General features: G+C 39.8%; 1 protein-coding gene across 3 annotated transcripts in view; it reads left to right on the forward strand.

The window, feature by feature from the left end:
• Dcdc2 (doublecortin domain containing 2) overlaps nucleotides 1–23,555 on the forward strand; it is a 142,994-nt gene that overhangs the window by 73,960 nt on the left and 45,479 nt on the right. The gene's annotated exons all lie outside the window — the stretch shown is intronic.

Consider the following 23,555-nt stretch of genomic DNA (forward strand, 5'->3'; position numbering starts at 1 on the left):
GGGAGAGGGCTGCCTGCTGAGATTGGGAATTAGTGTTTATCTGAGAAAGGAAGTTTGGGGCCTAGAATTTGGGCGTAAAGGAAGAGCAGAAGAGAAAAGAAAATGATTTGAGCACTTAAAATCTCTAATGCATTTTAAAATCAAGAATAGTTAAATGTTAATTAACCTTCCAAATTAGAGTAGTAATTTAATTTAACGTGAACAGGGATGAACAGGGAAAGGGAATTATGGCTGAGAAATTTGCTTATTGGACAATGGAGAATTGCATTGCTGTAATTTCTTCTTTTTTTTTTCCCTCCTGTTTTTTTTCTTTTTCTTCCTTGGCCTGTTCAACCTCCCAATGTTATCTCTTTTCTCAAGTCACATCACGAATTAATGTGCACTCTTATAGAAGTCATGGGTGATAAAATTACATCACAGTTTACTCTAAATGCTATCTTTCATAAAAACAACCCAAAAAGCATGACCTTTTCTTAAAATGACCGTGAGGCTTTTAGTTTTCATTGTTTGATAGCCTTCATTACAAAGGCTCTTCCCTGGCAGAAGAGTTGAGATTTCAACAGTCTTTTTTTTTTTTTTTTTGGTAGACCTTGGAAATTTGCTTCCAGACTCACCCTCTTTTCTTAGTTAAATCTCCTTTCTATCTTGATAGACTCTCGCCTTCATATGCTCAAAATAGTATTCTGTAAGTCCTGGATCCCCCTTTGTATTTAGTTTTCCTCCTGTATCCCCCGTCGCAGGACAACACCCACGTCCAGGTTGGAGTGAGATCTGTGTTGGTGTGAAGGGAACAGGAGAGGTGATTGGCTCCTATCTTTTAATGATTGGCAGTCTCTGGCCCATTCCTTTCTACTTCTCTCCTCATCACCCCTTCTACCATTTTACTCTCACTAGGATTAGAACTTGCCTAGACTTCTCCATTCCTTCCCCCTTCTCCACACCCAACCAAGCCAATTCCCTTCGGTTTGACCTCATGGTCTTTTGGATCTGGCCCTTTTAGCCACCCCTGGCTTACGCTTCTTCTTTCTCATATAGAACACATGGCAACCTTGTTTCTAAATGTCTTCTCACACTCCCTCTTTACCCACCTTCACAGCTGTGCCTGGATGGTTTTCTGAAAACCCCACCTTTTTCTGATAAAACTCCTTCTTGTACAGCCTTTCTCTCCAGCTTCCTCTTCCACCAGCTTCTTCCATGCATGTATTTTTGTGTGTATCGAACACCTTCACAGCTCTCATAACTTAATTTTCTTTAAGGCTTTTGGTGGCTTCATCTCATCTAGAATTGCTGTTCCCAGACTCCCAGAGGTGATCCATAGCAGGATCCAACTTCCCAGATGTGTGTGTTAACCTTGCAGCAGAAACATTTGTGGTTCTGCTCTCCACCACTGGTCCATAAACTCTCCTGAATAATGTCTTAACTCACTTTTGTAAGCCCTTCATCTGGCTCAATTTCAAACACAGTTTGTTCCCTGAAAGTTCGATGAGAGGATGAATTTTTCTGAATGCGTTGAAGTTGTTGTCATAATTTACTTTGAAGTTAGGCATTGCAATTAGTAATACTGATATTTTCTAATTAGCAGATTTGCTAATCAAACTTTTTTTTTTTTGGTGACAGTCCTAGGGCTTGAATTCAGGGCCTGAACTTTTTTTTTGGCTCAAGGCTGGCACTCTGTCACTTGAGCCACAGCTCTACTTCTAGCTTTTTGGAGATAAGGCCTCACAGACTCTCCTGCCCAGACTGTCGTCAGATATCAGCCTCCTGAGTAGCTAGGATTACAAGCATGAGGTACCTGCACTTGTTTCAAAGATCTTATAGTACCTGGATATTAACAGGATTTCTGCCACTATATATATATATATATATATATATATATATATATATATATATATATATATATATCCATGTAAGTAGAAACATTTTATTCAGACTTAGAGCAGAGTAATAGGTTAGAAAAACGGATTGCTTATTTGACTTAAGAAATCAATATTGGAGCTGAGGTGCGATGTGTGGATCTGTTCAGGGAAAACTAAGAAATTAATCTTGCTATAATTTCATTAAAAAGTCAACCTGGCTGTTGTATGGGTCCTGAATTGGTGCCCTGTGCTGCCAAGAGAACAGCGGCCTTGGAAGATATCAGTAAAAAAAGGAGGCTATTAAAACCTGAGCTGATGAATTTTCCTCAATTTATAATGTAGAATTATTCTTTGTGTAATGCTGTCTACATGGTATTGGATTTTCCATTATTAGAAGATTTAAAAGCCACTTTGGACTAACAGTTATTTACATTTCTAATTTGTCATGTTAAATGTTAGGGCAGAACTTCAGTGGCTGGAACAAAATATTCGAAAGGTATAATCTTTAGCCCTCCAATGAATCCCTCCCCTGTACAAACAGACTCAGGTCACCCCCTCTCATTTGTTTATTCTTTTCAAAAGTACCCAGTTATACTTACTTACTTACTTACTCACTTACTTACTTTATTTATTTATTTATTTATATTTTTTTCAGTCCTGAAGCTTGAACTCTGGGCCTGGGCACTGTCCCTGACCTTCTTTTGCTCAAGGCTAGCATTCTACCACTTGAGCCACAGCTCTGCTTGTGTGTGTGTGTGTGTGTGTGTGTGTGTGTGTTTAATTGGTGATAAGAGTCTCATGGACTTTCCTGCCAAGGCTGGCTTTAAAGTGCGATCCTTAGCGTCCTGAGTAACTAGGATGACAGGCATGAGCTAGTAGAGCGTGGCCATTCTTTCATTTTAATCTGAGCATCCAACAGTCTCTCTCTTTCTGTCTCTTGGGACATCTTAAAAAGAAAGTTTTTTTTTTCTGACATAAGAAGTACTTAAATGTATCCTAGGCCTTGATGACTGATCACAGGTAGAATAGATGTGTGTAACTAGAAGTCAGATTAAGACACAGAGCATGTCTAGTAACTCACAATCTCTGTTTCCTCTACCACAACAAGCGTCAACCCAGGACCAAAACCATCATCTTAATTTCTCTTTTCATTGGTTACTTCTTCTTCTAGTTGAACTTTAAAAAGGAATAAAACTGAGCATTTTGTTGTAGTCCTTTTTGTTTTAATTTCTTCCTTCAGAGTTAGGTTGATGAGTTCATCATCATCATCATCATCATCATCATCATCATCATCATCATCATAATCATCATCATCATTTTTGTGTGTAGCAATAGGTTTTCTCCTTGTAACACCATGCAGGATTCTATTGTGTGGGATACTTTCATTTCTGTATTCTGCAATGACTTCCTAGTTGTTGCCAATTTGGTGTTTGCATGAGCACTGTCGGTGTTCTAGGAACATTGTTTATGTTGCTTCAGTGAACATACATATTCCTATTGAGTTGCTGGACCACATGTGCCTGTTTTATTCTTAATGTATGTCACTGATATTCCAAAGTAGCCGTACCAGCTCACACCCATGCCATCTGTGTTTGAAATTTGAATTTCTATACAGTCAACCAATAGCTGTTGTTATGAAGAAAATGATAGTCATTTTTGTAGGTGAGTAGCATTATCTCATTGTGCTTTCTATCTGCATTTTCCTGATGGATGAAATTGAATACACTCCCAATAGATCTTTTTGCCAATTTGAATTTTTTAGGTAGTAAAGGTCCAGTTCAAAACATATGCCTGCATATCTGTTATGTAGGACCTGTTTTCATTTGTAGGACCCTCTCCTGACTTTCTTGCCCACTGTGCTTACAGATCTTTTGGCCTGTGCATGCTAGTCCAGTGTTCTACTGTTGGGCTATACCCTCACCTTTTTCATTTATGATTCTTTTTTTTTTTTTTGGGTCCGGTCATGGGGCCTGAACTCTGGGCCTGGGTGCTGTCGCTCAGTTCTTCAGCTCAAGGGTAGCGCTCTACCACTTGAGCCACAGCACCACTTCCAGCTTTTTTCTTTTTGTTTATGTGGTACTAAGGAATCGAACCCAGAGCCTCATGCATGCAAGGCAAGCACTCTACCACTGAGCCACCTTCCCAACCCCTCATTGTGATTCTTTTGATGAATAAATATATCTAAAATAGCTCTCCCATTTTGGACCTTGTTTTGTCACTGTCTTAACTACTATTTTTATGGAGCAGAAGTATTTCATCTTTAAAAATGTCTAATTTGTTAATTAGGGTATATCTTGCCTTCCATGGGTTCTATGTTTTTTTTTTTTTTTTTGGTCTGGAAATGTGATTTGTTTACCTGCTACTTTCAAAGCCTCAATATATTTTGAATTATTTTTAGTATATAGGATGAGGTGAGAGTGGAGGTTAGTTTTTCTCCATGTGGTTATCTAATTGAAAATCATGCATTTTTTTCCCCTGAAGCATGATTTCAAGTTTGTCTTAAATTATATATTTCTCCACATGTGAATCTGTTTCTCTTCCATTTTGTTTTGCCACTGTGGTATCTCTGTACTACACTGCCTTAATTGTTTTACTTGACTATCAGTCAAGAATATCAGATATCCTTTGGAAAATTTAGCTCTTTAAAGATGGCTTTCTCTATTCTGTGTCCTTTTTATTTCCAATGCATTTTAGAATTCATTTCCAAATTTCCAAAATAACTTTACTTCAGGATTTCAATTGGTACTGAATTATAGCTATAGCTATAGTTCAGTCTTTAAAATATTGAATCAAATAGGATGTATATCCTTCCATTTATTCAAATATTTCTTAATTTGTCTCATGTTTTATGTGTGTCCTGTGTTTCTTCTTCTTCTTTTTTTTTTTTTTACAATTTTATTTATGGATGTATTATGCCTTCTGGTACTATTGAATGGTATCATTTTCCAATTTAACTTTCTAAACTTGAAAATTAAATTAAACTTAAATTTCTATACTTGATAGTATATTAAAATATGATTGATTTACACATTTGACTTTGCTTCTAGTAATATTACTAACTAATTACATGTGGTAATTTCCATGGTAAATTTAGGATTAAAAGTATGATATTATTTCACTTGCAGATAATAATAGTTCTTGGGTTGGGAAGGTGGCTCAGTGGTAGAGCACTTGCCTTGCATGCCTGAGGCCCTGGGTTCGATTTCTCAGCACCATATAAGCAAAAAGAAAAAAGCCGGAAGTGGCTCTGTGGCTCAAGTGGTAGAGCGCTAGCCTTGAGCTGAAGAGCTGAAGAGCTGAGGGACAGTGCTCAGGTCCAGAGTACAGGTCCCACGACCGGACCCCCAAAAATAATAATAATAAAAAATAGTTATTGATTTCTCCCCACCTCTTTTTTTTTTTTTTGCTGGTCCTGGGGCTTGAACTCAAGGCCTGTGCACTGTCCCTGAGCTTCTGCTCAAGGCTAGTGCTCTACCACTTCAGCCACAGCACCACTTCTGGCATTTTCTAGGAGATGAGAGTCTCAAGGACTTCCCTGCCTGGGCTAGCTTTGAACCACAATCCTCAGATCTTAGTCTCCTGAGTAGCTAGGATTATAAGTGAGTCACAGGTGCATGATTCCCATTGTAGTTTTTTTTTTTAATTTAAATTTTTTTTGGGGTCCGGTCATGGGGCCTGAACTCTGGGCCTGGGTGCTGTCCCTCAGCTCTTCAGCTCAAGGCTAGCACTCTACCACTTGAGCCACAGCGCCACTTCCGGCTTTTTTCTTTTTGCTTATGTGGTGCTGAGGAATCGAACCCAGGGCCTCAGGCATGCAAGGCAAGCGCTCTACCACTGAGCCACCTTCCCAGCCTTATTTTAATTTTTTTTTAACAGTAGTGAGGATTTAACTCAGAGTCTGATTCTTGCCAGACAAATGTTCTACCATTTGAGCCACATTCCCAGTACATTTTTTTCAATAGAGTCCTGTCCTTTTTCCTGGGCCAGCCCCAGACCATGAGTAGCGTAGATGGAATGACAGGCAGGAACCGCCATACTCAGCCCTCAACCTAGAATTTTAGAAGACCAGCAGTGCCTTGCTAGAAATAGAGACATAGGGATTCAGAGAAGAGGTGTCAGGAGAGGAGAGTCTCTCTGAATGTGTGAAAGAGAATGAGCATTGGCATAGGCATTGGGCGAGGTCCAGGTGAGAGACTGAAGTGTTCTCTTGAAGATTCCAGAGTTTCAGGAGACATAGTGTGACCTATGTATGGTTAGTCATACTGGCTGTGGAAGGCAATGTTACCTAACATTGTTGTCTAAATTTCATCATCTCTGAATTGAAAGACCAAATTGATTAACATCAATGACAACATTTATAGCAATAGAGGAAAACACAAACCTCTTACTTGTGCCACAATAAAACTGCTTTGTGACCAGCTGGGAACTTTTGAAGGAATAATCTATTCTGCATGCATGCTGTTTGGAGGTTCCCCTGAAAATGTCCCATTTTGTCTTAACAAAGGTATTTTGGGAAGGAAACAGAATAGAGCTTTAAACTCCAATTAGCCAGTGCTATTGGAAATTAATAACACTTAGACGTGCTGGAAATGACTTCACATCTGAGCTCCTTCCCATTGTGTGATGGCTATAATTTACAAATTTATAGTAAATGTCCTCTTAGAGAAACTGCCTCTCCTTGTGTTATGGGAGTTTTTTTTTTTTTTTTATGATTAAACTATACTTCTTTCCTTGTGGTTGTTTTCCAGACATTTATGTTACCATTTTTGCTTATCAGTAATGGTTCACAAATTTCCTAACACAGAGCAATTAATATCTGTCAGTAGAAATAAATTACATTTTTCATCGCTTGTGACACGTTCTCAAATGCTGTTTGAAAGTGCCACAATTATGCATCATCATGCTATGTAATTTTGGTGCCTGTGCGCCACATGGTATAGTGCTTTCGAGATATGATTTATATTTTACGTTTTTTTCCCCCGAACTGAATTAATAGGATAGGTGCAAGGATTGGGTTGTAAGTTGGAAAAATGGCATCTTTGTGGAATAATTTGTATTATTTCCAACCGCAAGCAGTTTGTCTTTTAGAATTGTTCACACATGTCATACACATTTGTGAATGCAAATTGTGAGTCTTACTGTTTTACCACTAGGAACTTTTGTCTTACGTACTCAGAAGGCACAACATGCTTTTGGAAATTGAGTGCCTAGAATATATGTATAGTTGGAACACATTCTTCATTGCCTTGGGAAAGAGGTATATAATATTTGTAAAATTATTACCCCTGTTGGGTCTTGGCCCTGTAAGCATAGTGGGGCCACCCAGGCACCTCTGACTGCAGAGAAGGGATCAAGATAGACAGTGGGCTCAAGTCACCTTCTGCTTATCTGTGGCTCCAGTCTCTTCTCCGTGGGCCCTGTAGCCTGGAGTGAGTAAGTCTGATTTTGGCCTTTGGCTTTATCTTAGCTGTTGGTTCCACTTGCCCTTGGCTTAATAGATTCCAACTTGCCCACTGTCTTCTGCTACTCACCCTTCATCTCTTATTCAGTCCAGGATGATGAGGCAGGTCAAGAGGATGGAGGAGGGAGGCTGCCAGGAATTGGGGTACAAACCTGACAAATCATGCAGGACTCGAGCTTACTGAGCAAGCCCCTGGGACTGCAGTTGTATTTGCAGTGTCTCTGCGGTGGCCCTCATCAGTTGTGGCTAATTAATGACCCTCCAACCAACCAGGCTGAGTTAGAGCCACACTTTCATCACTGCCATTCTTCAAAGGAGCAGTGCACTCGATCCTGCTAGGCTCCAGTCAGCCATCCCATCCGACACAACACAGAAGAGCCGGATCCCCTCAGTTTATAATTCAAAGAATATTACAACTGGCATTCCGTTATCCTCCAGAGAAATGAGGTGAGGGAAGGCCACAGTCACTCACTCAGTCTGTGTAGAATATTCATTTTGCCCGCACGTTGAACTGAGTATGAGATTGCTGAACAATGCAGTTGGAGGATGGAGGTTTTCATCTTCCCTCTCAATCTCCACCTTTTTTCCTTCCTGTTTTAGATATAACTTTTGAACTGGATTTCTTTAGGTCTCGATAAAATACACACAGGCATAGAAGAAGCTAAATACCTCAAATACAAGACTCTGACCACAAGGACATCCTTATTTTGTGTTGATTCCTTCAGGATAGGCTGAAGTATTTCTGTGTATCATAGCAGCCCAGCTGTGAGCAAAGTTGAGGCTGCATTGTTTTTAAAACTTCAGAAGAAGAAGCCGCGTGCAATTCCTCAATGGAATTAAAAAAAAAAAAAAGGAGGCATCTTAGTGACTAGAGAACTGTCTTCCTGTGCGGGAGTCAAAGCCACCAGATCCCCAATAGAATTTTAACAATTGCTATTAGTTAAATGGGTTTCAGCCATTCCAAGCCATCTCCAGGGAGTCGCGATTGTTGTATATTTTTAATTACAGGAACATTGAAAGCAATCACCTGACATCAGCTTTCTTTTGAAGTGAGTTACAAGGCAAGTCTTTCACTCTGCTAATTCTTTTGTTTACCCACTCCCCACGTATTTTTCAGCAAGTCACTTTAGGACGAAGAGTTCATTGTAGGATTGAATTTTAATATAGTGAATCAGAATTCAAAAAGTGCAAGGAACCTTAGAGATTATGGACTTCTCATTTTTCTATTACATTTCTAAAACAAATACCTAAAATGATTAAATATGAACAAAGGAACTAAACCTGTTCCCTGGATGGTACATTGATAATTGGTACTAACCTTTTTTTTAAAGAATAAGGCATTAGGTTAATTGGGATTATGTGGAGACAGATGCATTGTATTTTCAAACATCTTATTAGCGATTCCCTATTGAGCCCCTCTTCCATTGTAACATTTAGAGAGAAGTTCATTTCTGTAATATTTATAGTTTTGGTTTTTTTTGTGTGCCAGTCCTGGGGCTTGTACTCTGGGTCCAGGCTCCATCCCTGAGTCCCTTTTGCCAGCAATTTACCACTTGAGCCACAGCTCTACTTTAGGCTTTTTCTGTGATTAATTAGAGGTAAAAATCTCATAGGCTTTCTTGCCCAAGCTGGTTCCAAACTGCCATCCTCAGATCTCAACCTCCTAAGTAGTTAGGATTACAGGCATGAGCCACCAGCACTTCACTTTTGATAGTCATTTTTATTTGTTGTGTCTTTTATATGAGGTGGGCCAGCACATTTTTTTTTCATATAGATAAGTCACCAGTTAATACAGTCAAAGACTTGGTGTGTAGCAAAGAGATATTTTTGTCCTGGAGGGAATTACAAATTAAAATACACCTCTGAGTACTTTAATATTCCAAAGGTCATACAGTGACCTTTGCTTAATCACACATCTGCTAGTTCAACTGGTTGTGGCAAATTGGGTATAAAAATAATAATACCAACCATTGATTAAGGGCTTCGTACGTCCAGGCAATACCCTATGTTCTTTATGCATATTGTATAATTTAGTTTTTATCACAGTGCCATGAGAAAGCTATTATTTCAGTTTTATATATAAGACATTTGAGACCTGAAGGAGTTCAGACCAGACCATGTAACTTGTGTGTGAAGTCCTATGTCTGGGAAGTGAAATGGTTGACCTTTGAACCCAAAGCTCTGCTCCTCAGAACATTATCATGCAATGTCGTGTGATGATAATGAAAAAAAAATTTTTTTGAATACATACTTAGTGTTGTTACTGTACTTGTTTTGCAGTGGTAGGTTTGAACCATGCCTACTCAGTCCTTTTGCTTTTAGGTTTTACAGATAGGATCTCAAGCCAGTATTGGATTCTGACTCTGATCTCTCCCTACAAGCTGAGATTCTTAGGCATTTACCATCATGCCTCAATCACCAGTTTATTTTTCATCTGCTGATGTAGAAGCCAACACTGAGAGTGGATGCAGAACATACATAGCATATGCATCTATGAAGGGAGGCAGTTAAATTTCAAAACAGATTTGTCTGTCTTCAAAGTCCATTGTGTTCCAAACAGCCATCCTATCACCATTACTTCTGTGTATGATAAGGATACATAACTGTCTCAGTCCATCTGATGTTGCTGTAGTGGAATGCCACAGATCGGTTAATTTATAATGAGTGGAAACTTATTTGACTCATGATTCTGTAGGCTGTGAAGTCCAAGAGATGGCTTTGGCATTGGATGAAGGCCTCTGGAAGGCATCACATTGTGTGTGTGGGAGTGGGGGGTGGAGGAGGGGATCTGAGGTTCCAGTATTCCCCAGTGACCTTCTTACTTCCTCCAATTAGGCTCCTTTCCCTGATGTTCTTACCACTTCCCAATAGTGTTATCACCACAGTGAGTTTTTGGGGGGATATTCAAGATCCAAACCATATACTTGGAGGATGAATAGAGTATATCAATTTATGATTTATATCTAGTATAGGGGGAAATCTGCAGCTCTCTTTTTTAGAAGTTGGCTAGATGAAATTTGAACTTGTATCTATGTTTTATTTCTTTTTATTTTTTTGTGTATCACATATTGGCAATTTCCTTAGACCTGTCTTTCAGATTATGAATATTCTTACTGGCTGGGTTTATCTGTTTCATTTGTCCTTCAACGTGTTAACTTCCATGGAAGTAGCAATATTTTGTTTTATGTTGAGTTCTATTGGAGCCTTTCTCAAAGCTTTTGTTTATACATTCCGCCTTGTTTCTCTATTGTATTTTTTTAAAATCTCATTTCTAATCATTTTAATGCACTTTTGAAATCATCCCTTTTAAAGTCATTCTATTATCTCCTGTCTTTGAGTGCTGATTCTCTTATTTGCTGGGTCTACTAACTTTCCTCTATAGTGATTAGTTTCTCCATCATTTGTAAATTTCGATGGTGAGCTAACCTTCAACAGGAAATTTTGTTTCTTCCGCTAAGACAGTCACGTGTCTTAAAATTTCCTTTAGTATCAAGAAAGCACCTTCCTCCCTACAGATTGCTTTGCATTTCTTCCTGTTGAGGCCATAGAGATTTTCCTGGCAACTAGGGTTTTTGTTTTGTTTTAGTGTTTGTTTGTTTTTTGCATGTCATAGGGCTTGAACTCATGGCCTGGGTGCTGTCCCTGAGTTCTTTTGCTCAAGGCTAGCGCTCTACCACTTTAAGCCACAGTTCCACTTCCAGTTTTTCTGACAGTTAGTTACTTTCTTGCCAGAGCTGGCTTTGAACTGCGGTCCTCAGATCTCAGCCTCCTGAATAATTAGGATTACACAGGCATGAACCACCTGTACCTGGCTGCTTTGGACTAGTTTTATGGTTACTGCCCTGGCTGCAGACAGCTGAGGAGTGCAAATTTAGACCTTACAGCCTTTAACATGACACATGGGACCCTAGAGGAATGTCTAGGTTTCCTGCTGCTTTGTGGCCTAGCAGACAGTTTTTTAAAAAAATACTTATTTATTTTTGTCGGTTGTGGGGCTTGAACTCTGGGCCTGGGTACTCTCCCTCAGCTCTTCAGCTTAAGGGGAGGGCACTTTTGAGCCACAGTGCCACTTCCTAACAGACAGTTTCAAAGACCACTTGTCAGGGGTGTGAAACTCCTACAAAGATCCTAGTTCTCTGCTGACATCTCAGTTCCAGCACCCTAGCTTATGGGCATTAAAATCCTAACTCCCAGCCCTTCCAGTCTCAGTCTCTACCTACTTTCCTTGGAAGAATGGAAACTGTTTTCTTTTGAGCTGAATGGTAAATAAAATTTTGGAGTTCATATTTAGACTAATTCCTGCATGTTTTCCACAGGAGGGGTCTACATCATGTCAGTTAATCATGTTACTTTTACTACTACTACTACTACTACTACTACTACTACTACTACTACTACTCTTTTGCCGGTCCTGGGGCTTGAACTCTGGGCTTGGACTCTTTCCCTGAGCTTCTTTTGCTCAAGGCTAGCATTCTACCACTTGGGCTACAGTGTCACTTCTGTCTTTTTCTGAGTAGTTTATTGGAGACAAACTATGGACTTTTCTGCCCTGGCTGGCTTTGAACCGAGACCCTCAGATCTCAGCCACCTGAGTAGCTAGGATTACAGAATGTGAGCCACTAGCACCCAGCTCATCACATTGCTTTAAATGTCAGCTAATGGCACTGAGGGCTTTGGTTTAGAAATTTGCTGGCAGAGGAAAGAATGATGCGGGACACCGAGCACTCTTAGGGAAAGTCAGGCACACAAGAGGCTGGCCTAAGCTGCCGTGGGAGGTGGGGAGGAGGGAGCGGATGGGACAAAGGCTGTGGTCTTTAGGATGATGAAATGCAGAAGAAAAGTATGAGAAGGCGCAGATGGGGAGGGTCGGATGTGGGAGGGGGGCAACGTCACACTCCTGTCTCATGGAGATTCTGCTCACATCCTTCAAACACAGAATTTGTTCCTCTCATTGAACACAGTGACATTTACCCAGTCAGATCAAAGGAGGAGAGGCTAAGACCTCATAGGCAGCTTTGTGATCTTCTTTCTTGGCTGAAAGGTCAGAGTGACTTCTACCCATCCCATGTAATTTTACAGTGGCTAAGTTGTCTATTCTTTCCTCACCATGGATGAGTTATTTTAAAACCAATCTCACGCACGTATTTTCTTCAGAGGGAAGTCTTTTGATCAGGCTTCTTGGTTCCAAATCACATTTTCAACTGGGAGGTTGGTTGTATGGCCGGGTCACCATCTCTTCACTTTTCCTTTCTAGGTTATGGGAGTGGAAGTAGAGTTTTAATTGTTAGTAGCAACATGGTCTATTCATTTCTACTTCTTCTAGAGTGAAGTTTGTTTGTTGGTTGTTTTTTTTTTCTGTTTATGGCAATTCTTTCCTTAAAAACACAGGCACTGGTTGACTGCTTTAGAGGTCTTTTGAATGATATTGTGGATTGGCAGGTGAGTTCATCAGGAGGCTGGGTAATAGGCCTTAGAAATGTGTACTAGGAAATGAAGAGCAGGCATTGATACAGGAAGAAGGTAATGAACCTCACCCATGAAGCGGGTAGTGGATAAGCTGATTTTTTTCTCCCCTCTGGACCTTCCTGTTGCCCGTTATTCTTTCCTGATCTCGTTCCAGCCCAATTTCCCTTCCTCCTTACCCATTTAGAACCAGGCTTACCTCAGAAGTTTAGGACTCTTATCTCCAGCATTTCCAAAGCTTGGCACAGTTGGCCATATGACCAGTGACATCTTGAAGTTCCTAGCCACAAGGGCATGCCTGGGCCTTTCTTCCAAAGTAGTCTTTAGAGCTATAAAAGGTGCCATGCTGGAGAAAAAGGTATGAAGATTAAGAAAAATAAGGATAGTGATAAAAATAAAAAATAAGCTGCATGCCATTGTCTCACACCTGTAATCCTAGCTGGAGGCTGATCTGAGGATCATGGTTCAAAGCCAGCCCCAGGCAGGAAAGTTTGTGAGACTCTGATTTCCAATTAACCATCAAAAGACTAGAAGTGGTGCTGTGGCTCAAAGTGGTAGAGTTGCTAGCCTTGAACAAAAAAGCTCAGGGACAGAACCCAGGCCCTGAGTTCAAGCCCCCACAACCACCACCAACAATAAAATAAAATAAATAATAAAAAATGATAGTGATAATAATTGTCAGCCAACACTGGTATGATGTCAGGTTTTGTTCTAAGCACTTTAAATACATTACTCATTTTACTCCCAATGACCCCATGAGGTGAACTCTTATTAGCTTCATCTTATAGATTCTGCACCCAGAATTGGGCAGCTGGCAAATACAGACCTTGAATCAACCAGGTGTTACCTGACCAGCTATACATGTCAGCAACCTCTACCTCAGCTTGGCTTGGGCCTCCATGCTATATAGAGTGAACTCAGCTTCCTGAACCTGTGGGATTCCTGCAGCACTGTGTTTTTTCAGATGAGGAGCTTGGAAACAACCAGGGTTGCATTCCTGCACCCCACTTGGTTTTTCTGCCCTAACTTTAATTGCTTTCTTGCTATATTTAATGTTTTTTCTTTCTTTTCTCTCTTTATGTGATGTGTTTAGACAGAGGAGAAAGCACAGAGGACAGACCTCCCCAGGCTATCTTGATTGGAAGTCTCCAGTGCCTTTTCATTAGAACCCATCCGTTTACCCATCCATCCATCCATTCACTCATGTATCCATTCATCCATCCATCCATCCATCCTTCATCTATAGACCTGGCTACATCGGGCTCTTGTTGAGTGACTGGCACATAGCATCTGTCCCTAGGAGCTCCCAAATCCTTGTGAGGTATTAGATAAGGGTCTATGTTGTAGAAATGCTAGCCCAGAGCCTTGACTGGAGTTGAAGGTGTGGAAGGAAAGGGTAAAGGGACAGGAAGACTACAGAGAAGTTCGTTTTTGGAGCTAGGTGGAAGGATGCCTTTTTCCAGCAGACAGAGGAAAGACATCCAGACAGCAAACCAGTATATGTCCAGGCTCTGAGTCATGGATAGCATCGAATGTTGGAGATTGAACAGTTAAGTGTATGGGATGGGGCGGGGGGGATGACATGGAGCTGGAGAAGGCCTAGTTTGAACAGAATGTAGGGATCTCAAGAGGGAATCTGGATTTGATTTTGTGGATGGTTCAGATACCAGAAAATAACAACAAACTTTTAAGTTACTATTGGGTGATTTCTTTTGAGAAAATTGTGTCTACTATTTTGAAATCCATCAAAATATGAAATATAGGAAGATATATACACACACACACGTGTATATGTGTGTGTGTGTGTGTGTATGTGTGTGTGTGTGTGTGTGTGTGTGTGTGTGTGTGTGTGTGTGTGTGTGTGTGTGTGTGTGTATGTATCCCAGTTTTGGAGAACTTAAGGAAGGGTAGCCTAATTAAATAAGTTCATTTGAAATTACACTGTGAGTACTTAGGGAAACTTTAAAAACACTGCCAAAGACATTTAAATCGTCTCCCCAGTGAACTTTTCATGAATATAGAAAAGCTAGTTTTTGGTTTTTGTTTAATATTTTTTGCCCTATGTTTTTGTAGTTAGTGAATATTTTAGAAGTGATTTAAAAATTCCAGAGGATATAATGTTTATTTTTATGCCAAATACTTTAATTCTTAGTTTCTAATCAAAACCTTCCTATAAAGAAACTAAGTAACTCAATGATTGGCCCTTTTATTGTGACCTGTGAATGTTACATGATCTGGAATCATAGTCCAGTTTTCATGGTGCAAGATAACAATGATATATACTTATATAATTTATATATATTATATATTAACTTATTAGTATATTATAATATAATTAATATGATTTATATAATTTATATCATTATATAATGTTTTATATAAATATATATAGCCCTGTGCTTCTGGAGGCCCTGTGTAGAAATTGATAGAATTGTTAGGATTATGATGCATTAATAAAAAATGTAAGAAATGTTTAAGGAGTTGAAAGGTTAACTATACCGGTTTGGTCATTACATACCATATACATAAATCAGAACTCTAGACATTTGAGTAAGTAAGATAATTTTCAAAAAATTAAAAGAAAAAAAAGACTCAGTCCTTCCTTCCTTCCTTCCTTCCTTCCTTCCTTCCTTCCTTCCTTCCTTCCTTCCTTCCTTCCTTCCTTCCTTCCTTCCTTCCTTTCCTTTCTTTTCTCTCTCTCTCTCTCTCTCTTTCCTTTTTATTTTGTCGGTTGTGGGGCTTGAACTCTGGCCTGGGTGCTGTCACTCAGCAATTCAGCTCAAGGCAAGCACTCTACCACTTGAGCCACTTCCAGTTTTCTGAGTGATTTATTGGAGATAAAGTCTCATGGATTTTCTTGCCTGGGCTGGCTTTGAACCATGATCCTCAGATCTCAGCCTCCTGAGTAGCTGCGATTACAGGCGTGAGCCACCAGCACCTGGCTAGAACTCAGTTCTTTCTATCCTTCTTTGGTTATAGTTTTGGGAAGGCCTGTAGAAAACTACAGAATAGAATATGAGATCCTTTCTTTCCTCCCTCATATCTTTATCTCTGTGAATAGTACATTACACATAGTTTTAACCAAGTGTTTATCTGCTCCATTTCCAACTCCAGGTGGCTGAAGGTCACAGGCTTAATAAACCAATTGGAACATTTCAGTCTGTATTCCCCTGTAGGGAGTGACAAGTTCTTGGACCACACAACTAGCAAGAGTGATTACAGTACACCCATGTAAGCAGGTACAAATTACCTTCATTGTTCATGGCTGTCTTGATATCAATATCAAATACTTTGAGGACATTCTGACTTCACACAAATAGTTGTTCACTAGCAGGGGCTCATTATCTTATTACAACATTCAATTTTCTTCCCATCCCCTTAATTGAAATACAAGTTGCCCCTGCTGCTTTGGGGCAGTGGAAGTTTTATGAATATTTTAAATTCTCAGCTTGCAGAGGGCATTGATTCTTTGACTCTCCCAGCTTTATTTGTTTCCCCTCCGTGTGTCACTGCTGGTTTCTGCTCCCAGCATGATGCTATTAACTATGTTCTAACAATCTACCCTGGCATGACAGAGCCTTTATTACTCCTTTTGGATTGCTTCGATTTTGAAATTGACCAGTACCTCAGTCTGTAAGTCATTTATTCCAAAATGCTTGGTAGTCAAAATAATAACATGAATGATTTTCTATTTTCTTGATCTACAATGGGAATTAATTGGTAGAAACAGTTTTGAGAAACAATATGGCTGAAGAGGCCTGTTCTTACCTTTGTTGACCAAATAATTTTGTGGAAGTCCACGAACTTCCACTGACTTCAAATTTAGCCCAAAATCCCGATGGAGAAAGCTCTACAGTTCAATTAGCAGGAGATAAATTGCATGATGTGTGTAATCAGAAAAACTGGCATAAACTCAATGTTCAATTACTACCTCTAACCTCTTTCTACTTCCTGATATATCTATTTAAAGCCACTGAGGATTCAAGGATGATAATTAATTTTTCAAGTGAATTAAAAGAAGTAATCTGACATATAATCAGGGCTGATTTTCTGCTGACACCCATCAGTAGGGCCAATAGTAACCCTGGCCTATCATCTTCTAACTGGCCACTTCCCAGAGTTCATTGATTCTAAAATATTCCGACTTTTTACCCTGTATATATATGATTTTCATGCATATTTTAACTGGATTACATAGCCTGCCACATTGTTGTTTCTCAATCATATTTGTTTTTATTTTTCTTGCTTGGGGCTTGAACTCAGGACCTGGGCACTGTCCCTGAGCTTTTTTTTTTTTAATCTTTCAAAATGCCTTACCACTTGAAACATAGCTCCACTAATAGATTTTTGGTAGTTAATTAGAGGTAAGAGTCTCAGGGACTTTTCTGCCCAGGCTGGGTGTGGTGGCCTGGCATCTCACTTATGACCCTAAAATAGGTAGATTTTGGTCCAGCTGTGACTGAGCAGGAAGTGACAGTCTCTAAAAAAAAAGTAATCAGGGCAGCTGGGTGCTGGTGGCTCACACTTGTAATCCTAGCTACTCAGGAGGTTTGAAATCTGAAGTTCAAGGTTTGAAAGCAGCTTAGGCAGAAGTCCATGAGGCTTTTCTCACCACTTAAGTCTGGAAGTGCCAGCCTAACGTGAAAAAGCAAAGCTGAAGGATAACACCCACGTCTTGAGTTCCAGTTCCAGTACACACACACACACACACACACACACACACACACACACACACACACACACGCGCGCGCGCACACACACACACACACACACACACACACACACACACACCCTGAAGTAGTACTGTGATTTGATAGCCTTTCAGTCTTTTGGAGACTATTGATACTTGTCTTGGTCTTCATCCAGGAAAAATATCTTGGGTCTTTTCAGACACTCCTCTGTGAGAATAACTTCAGAATTCTCCCATCCTGGTTATACGCTATCTGTAAACTTTTTTTTTCCAGCTTTTTTTTAAATTGTGAAAATGCCATACAGAGGGGTTACAATTACATGGGCAAGGTAATGAGTACATTTCTTATCAAGAATGTTGCCTCTTCCTTTGTTTCCCCTTCCCATCCCTTCCTATCCAACCCCCCCCCCCCCCCAGGCCAAAGTTGTAAAGTTTGTTTTTCGACATAACGTCTTGTACATCTCATTGTTGCAATGGGTCCACCTGTATCCCTATTTAAACGATTTGTTTTTTCCCTTCCCCTCCACAAATTATACCAACATCAAATACAGTGAAAACGGGTTATACTGTAGGGGAGGGACATACAAAGCAACAAAGAAATTATCTCATAAATATGTTAGAAACAATCACAAGAAAGAAAAACCAATTTGAATCCTTATCTTGGGGTTCATTTTGCCTAACATCAACTTATCTGACCGCTTTTGCTTGTCTCAGACATATCCTAGTTATTGCAAATAAGGGAAACCATGGGACCTATGTATCTGTAAACTTTTGTGTGCATTAGTAGCTGCTTTTATCTGAAATGCCTGGAACTAAGCATGGAAGTGTAAGACATGGTTTAGACATGTGTAGAATTTATCTTGGGATGATTACATCCCAGGAGTGCAATTAGTAGTTTAAGAACGATAACTATTTTCTTAAAGAAAATTTTATGGAAAATCTAGTTTGGCCTAATAAGTAAAAGAGGATCTTACCCAGTTTTAAAAAAAGTTTGTTGAACAGATGGTAAAAGCCTATCATCCGTATTCTATGTCCCTATCTACTGTTGTGACCACTTAAACATTTTGATGCTTACATTCTGTGGCTCATCTCAATGTGATTCGAAGCCACTCTGGATAGGGTCCCTGGAACTATTATGGCCAATAAACTACCCAGAAAAAGCTAGAAGTAGCACTATGGCTCCATTGGTAGAATGCTAGCCTTAGGAAAAGAAGCTCAAGGACAGCACCCAGGCCCTGAGTTCAAGCCCCAGGAACAGCAAAAAAAATTAATCTTGCATATTTTTATGAATGAAGTCCAAGCTTCTGACTTAGGAAAGGTTATATTAAATTTAAGTGCTTCATGTTTAAGCTTCATGTTTATTTTCATCAGAACAGCTATTAAACCATATCTTCTGAGCCCATAATGAAGATAAAAAGTGTTATCCTATTAAATTTAATTTTGTTAATTGATATTGCAGCTGGTCAGTCAGAATCATCTGAGGCCTTGATTTTGTTATTTCCATCTACCATAATTTGGATATTGAGCCAAGTGTGTTATTACTAAGTTGAATAGAGGTTGATGGGAGAGACTCTAATTCAAATGGACCCCTGGACACTGATGAACACTTGTTAGGGTTTAAAGGTCTTATAACCAACATTCCTAAATAACTATCTTTCACTCCAAAACAGTCTCCATCACCATCACTGTTACCACCTGAAATTCAGGCACAGTCTCGATTTCTCCCTTCTCCCACCCATGTTTACCAAGTCCTGCCGATTCTAGGAAATTAATTCCTTTATCTCCATAGAAGGTAGTAACCTCCAAATGGAAATCCTTTATTTTGGACTTTCCCATTGGTATCATCTGTCTGAAACTAAATCCGACTGTGCAGTTTACATGCCCTGTGCCCTCCATGGTTCCATGCCCCTTTTGAACAAAGACCAAGGTCTTAAACCTGACATTCAAGTTTACCATCTGACTCTTTTCCAACCTCTTCCCACATTCTCCACCCTGGGTGTGAGGTCCTCACAATGTTAAATGGCTTATAAAGTCCTCCATGCTTCTACAGCCTACACATGACCCTCAAGGATATCCACTGAACCTTTTTCTGTAGCCATCCTCCTGCTCCCATCAAACTCTGATTTATTAGTCTTTTCCTGTGTGCTTCTGTGTGTCAGATCTCTACTGATATCTTATGCTTATTTCTTACTGGATGGGGAGCTACTTAAGAGACAGACACAATCTGTGTTCATTGGATTGTACACATTGGTATAATTTGCATTCATTCGGAGCATGGTGATGAGTGAATGAACTTTCTTTTTTTTGGTCAGTTGTGGGGCCTGAACTCAGGGCTTTGTTTGCTCAGTTTAGCAATCTAGCACTTTTAGCCACAGCTCCACTTCTGGATTTTGAGTGGGTAATTGGAGATAAAAATCTCATGGGGACTTTTCTGGCAGGGCTAGCTTTGAACTGTGATCCTCAGATCTCAGTCTCCTGGGTAGCTAGAATTACAGGTGTGAGCCACCAGCACCTGGCTTTGAATGAGCCTTCTTAAATCCACAAATTACTTTAGTTCCTGACCCAAATTTCATTATAATATATACAAAGATATGTGAACCAATGAATCTAGTCACCATGCTAAAATGCATATATTTTATATGTTTGGGTTTTTTTTGGGGGGGTCGTCTATCAAACTAGTAGCTCTTTCAAAAAAAGAAAGAGACATTTCTTTATTGAGACATCTTGAGAGAACTTCATTTAGGCTCTTTCTCATGACTGCATCCTTCCCTAATGTGCACAAACAGTTCTGAAAGGAGTAGATTTCTAATTAAACCACCTAGATTCCAGAAGCTTCAAACAATTAAACCCAGAGTAAAATCACATGGATTTATTGACTACTCACTGTGATGTTTAAAATGTGGCTCCTGACACTAAACAGTTTGCAATCTCATTGGGGGATGACTCATAAAACAGGAAGCGGTAAAGTGCAGGAAAGGGTGAAGTGGTGAAGAATGGTATAGATTATTAGTGTCTGGCACTTTTATGAAGCAGTTGTGATTTAAACCAATGGAAAATCAAATGCCCACACCACATAATGAATGAGCGTACAGGTAAAATGACACATTATTTATGAATGGAAGCAGCCGAAAGGCCAAGAAACAGAGCTTCTCTTCATTGGCTGTCAAGCAATTTGTGAAGTTATTCTATAAATAAACACGATAGTACACCTGCATTAAAAATGGCATAGCATTTGGAATAGGGCAGACTGGCTTGTTAGCATTTTCTGATGAAGTTTGATGGACTTTGGGCTTAGATAAGACACCTCAGTATGTGGCCCTTGAAAACATATTAGGCTTAGAAAATGAAGCATGACACAGAGAAAAACATGGGGCAGCATCCTGGATTGTCATTTTCTTTGATGCTGCAGATTGGGGAAGGCTGCTTTCTGCCTACGGTCTACTCTTACACTGATACAGAAAGTTGTCCGGAACTAACTGCCATTTAAAGCAAGTATTTTTCTCTAAAGTACTCCATTCATTCTGTCATGCATTCATTCACTCATCAGTTCACATTTATTCACTATTTTTTGAGAACAGACTCTCTGAAATGTATTGCTGTAGATATAGCTCCAAATTTGCTAAAGCAAAATATTACAAATTTGATATTTCACATTCAACCCCACCCCCCTAGTAATACTTTGCCTATCAAATATTGTAAATTAATGAGCATGGCCTGTGTAAAGGAGAAATACTGGTCTCTTCATGCCTTAGGCAAATTATTCCTCAATTCTGTTCCCAATTGCAAAACAAAAGAGTCGAATCATTCGCTTTCTACAGTCCTTTGAGGCTCTAAAATATAACAATCTAATTAATTTTGATGGCCTCCTGGCTTACACTTCAGCATGTGTTGAGTTTGTTTAGTGCCTGAACATGCTGATTGAGTTGACTCTTGGAACTTGTGCATAAAACAAAGTTCTGAAACACAATGAGGCTGTGTGCTTATTTCCACAAGGAAACATTCCTCTGTCTTTAAGTGTTGGAAAACTTAGTGAACTCGTATGTACTATGCAGCAGGAGAAAAGTTTAAATATTTCTGTGCTTGCTTAATTAAGCTGTGGTGCTTCTATTTTATATGGCATTTTATATGAGAATAAATCTTGCAATACACTGTTTGAGTGCATGGAGATTATTGAGCTTTGAGGCAGAGTCTCACCATAGATCGTTTTACATCTATTACTGTGGGTTAGACTACTGTATAAAGTTTAAACTGTTCCATCAACAAAATGGAGCATTTCACTTATATATGTATAAATATATGCACGTATATATGAAATTACCAAGGGCAAGTAACAAATAAGATCTCAGAGTCATTTTTGAAAGGGAGTATTTTTTAATGTGTTCAGTGAATAATTTCTCTCCGCCTGAGAGCTACTGTTGTATCCTGGGAAATATTCAGAGGGGAAGATAAAATTATTTAGATTTGCAGCTTCTTGTCATGGGAGGTGAAGGCCTTTTTATTATTATTATGAATGTGATGGGAATAGTTCCATCACACCGTAGCTCTGCTCAGCATCCTGAGAACGTTTGCTTCACATAAATAATTATAGCCCTGGTATTTTAATGTCTCTGCCATCACTTCCCTCCCCTCCCCTACCAGTTTTTGCTAAAGTAAGGATAGCACTTCCCTTTGATCAAGGTTTCCCCAAGTGTTGTCAAGAGCCTGGCATTTGGTCTGGTGAGGGGTGGGGAAGGGGGTCTTTTGTCCCAACAAGACTCAATAGGACTAGACAGGACTGTGTCAGGAAGCAGGTGTGTGCTCATATGTAGGAATTGCAGTATTGTTTGTCCAGAGAAAGCATCACCTTGTGGCCTTTCCCTTCTTCATGGAGGAACTTGTGTAAACAAGTTGAGCATCTGGCTTGTGTCTTAGGAGGGACATCTACAAAGAATGGTGCGTGGGGAATAGGCCTGGCTAAGGTCCTCTTCTGAGGTGAGCAAGGTTGGGGCTCACAGGGAGCCGACAGGCTCCTCACAGAGACAGCAAGCAAGGAGATAGACATGAAATCAGACAAGGGCAGACAGCAGCAGCAATGTTGCCGGGAAGGAAACATGGAAGGAGGAAAAATATTCTCTGAATAACCTTTGACCACTGTTCCCATGTCTGAGTTTGGAATGAAGGAAGGGCAATTCATGGGTGAGGCAAAGTGTATGTTTCCTAAGCCCCTCCATTTCTTGTGACATTTTGTCCCTCACTGGTGACCTCTAGTTCCTTTGGTTCTGGCCTGCTACCATGATTTAATGGAGCATGGTCTATACAAGTCTATTTGGTAATTAAAAAGTGGACTAGAGTTTTATAGTAAAAAAGAAATGATAGAGGAAGAGGAGACACATTAAAAATAAAGATTTGAGTGTAATCTTGAGGCATGCCAGAGAGTTTTAGATATACTGTGAGTGTGTGTGTGTGTATGTGTGCATATGCCAGTACTGGGGCTTAAACTCAGGGCCTGACTATTGACTCTTAGCTTCTCCTACCTTTTCAATTACCTACCTAGAGGCCTGCCTCTAGCCTTCTACCTACAACTCTTCATTCAGATACTCATTTATGTGTCTCAAGTCTATTTAAAGGTTATTTTTTGCAGTGAGAGGGCTGTTCTCTTTCTCTATTTCTCTTTTTCTTCTTCCCCCTCTCCCGCATTATCTCTACACAGGAACTCTCCATAAGGCCAGCCATCTTTGCTTATGTTCACTTTTGTGCTCTCCAGGGTTAGGATAGTGCTGGGAGCACAGTACATGCCCAGTGAGATTAACTGACCTAATGAAAGTTGTTTTTTTAAATAAATTCTTCCCAACATTAAATCCCTTAGAAAACGATCACGAGAACCATTTATCTTTGGTTCTTAGGGGCTGGAGGAGAAATTCAAGTAGTAATTCTCGTCCAGGAACAGGGGGCAGAAGAGGGATGTTGGTCCAAGAGCAGGCAGGGTTAGTGGAAAAGGCCAATGGCCAGATGGTATGCTGGGAAGCTGGCCAGTGGCACTCTGGGATTGAATATTCCTTGATGCTTCTTCTGTAACCCTGATATCAGTCAGATGTGTAACTGTAAA

Source organism: Dipodomys spectabilis, unplaced genomic scaffold (assembly GCF_019054845.1).
Source record: "Dipodomys spectabilis isolate Male_0828 unplaced genomic scaffold, ASM1905484v1 ptg000085l, whole genome shotgun sequence".
Taxonomy (NCBI): Eukaryota; Metazoa; Chordata; class Mammalia; order Rodentia; family Heteromyidae; genus Dipodomys; species Dipodomys spectabilis.